Source organism: Galeopterus variegatus, unplaced genomic scaffold (genome assembly GCF_000696425.1).
Source record: "Galeopterus variegatus unplaced genomic scaffold, G_variegatus-3.0.2 Scaffold854, whole genome shotgun sequence".
In the NCBI taxonomy this organism is placed as follows: Eukaryota; Metazoa; Chordata; class Mammalia; order Dermoptera; family Cynocephalidae; genus Galeopterus; species Galeopterus variegatus.
This window is the reverse complement of record NW_007726965.1, coordinates 23,427-25,095: the sequence shown is the minus strand read 5'-3', so window position 1 is coordinate 25,095 and position 1,669 is coordinate 23,427.

The following is a 1,669-nucleotide window of genomic DNA, read 5'->3' as shown; positions in this document are numbered from 1 at the left end:
CCAACATGCCTGCCTACGTCCCCACTTCTCAGCTCTTTTAGGGCAGAAACTGGACATGCTTCTCTCTGATTCTGCCCCTGCATATATGTGGGTCATATTGGGAATGAGTACAATTTTGGGGATGAGTACACATTCAGTGCATGTAATTTCCAAAGTGGTTCCTTTTTTTTTTTTTTTTTTTCAAAAAGATTCAGTAGAAGAGGGCTTTTGAAAATGGCAGAATTCAGGCAGTTGGGGATCTTAAGAACTCCTGTGTTTTGTCCTCTACTTGTCCATGTGGGAGTTGCTTTGGGTTTCTTTATTGTGAATTGTTGGCAAACTCAAAATGATTTCAGGCTTTCCCTGTGTAGGGACGGCAGATGAGAGTACTCCGTTTCTGTGTCTACAAGCCCCAGGAAGTCCTCAGAGATATCCACGCTCAAGAATCCATAAATGACATTTTTTTTCCCCTGCTGTAATTCTCATGATAGCAACATAGTTACCAAAAGCAGTGGTTCTCTAAGTGTGGTCCCAGGATGCCAATATCAGCATCGTCTAAGAATGTTAGATGCAAATTCTCAGGCTCACCCCAGCCTGTAGGTTAAAATTAGCCCATATATTATCAAATATATAAGATCAAATATATAAGATTTAAGATACTAAGATAATGAGAAACTTCTCCATAGGTAATCATATTAGCTAATGTTGAGATTAATAAATATTGCCTGTTAATTTTTATATTAGCTAGCTTAGGTCATGGTCTGATTCAAGGGAAAATGAGTAACAAGTTTAGAATAGTTTCAACCACATGTTTATAACACTATTCATTCTCTCCACAAGCATTTATTAAAGGTTTTCTATGTGTTCTGCATTTTACAAGGTGCTGCATGTGATAAGAAACAATAGAAAATGGAATCCCTGCTCTCAAGGAGCTAGCAAAGGGACTTTGTCCTTTGGATTGCCCTGATGTTATCAAGATCAATCATTTGCTTTAAAATAAAATATTCTACTCTGCTTAAGGCTATTAGTGATCATCCTCATATAAAAATGATTTGATTTCTCACCAGTATCTTTGAATTTCACTTAATGTTCAGGGGTCCCAGCTCAGCCAACCATTTTTTTTTTTTTTAAAGCATCAAATCTGTAGCAAAAGCAGAAAGTCTTACCTAATGTAAAAAGTCCTTGACTTTTATTTATTTTGAAAGTTGATGAGTGCTATGGAAAGCAAAGATGAAAAAGAGATCCCTGCACTCCATGAAGTCACAGTCAGGCATGCAAGCAAATTATTACAGTGAAAACAGATACATACTACTACAGGTATATGCAAATAATTGATGGTCATTAAGAACAGAACAGTAGATCTGTCTGGCAAATTGATTCATGTATGTGGTGATAACTGAACAGTACTGAAGAACAATTAGAACTTCTTTGGGTGGACATAAGGGAAAGCAATTCTAAGCATAGGTGTCGTCATTTACAAAGGTTTGAGTACATGAACCAGTATGGCATATAAACATGGTTAGAGCTTGAGTGTATTTACGGGAAAGATAAAGGAATTTAGGGGAATGAAATGTCCTGAATATCATATTCAGGAACTTGGAGCTCATCTGATGGGCAATGAGAACCCACTGCACGATGTAAAGCAAGGCCAGACAATTCTTAAGTGAGAGAAATAGAAGTGCATATCTGT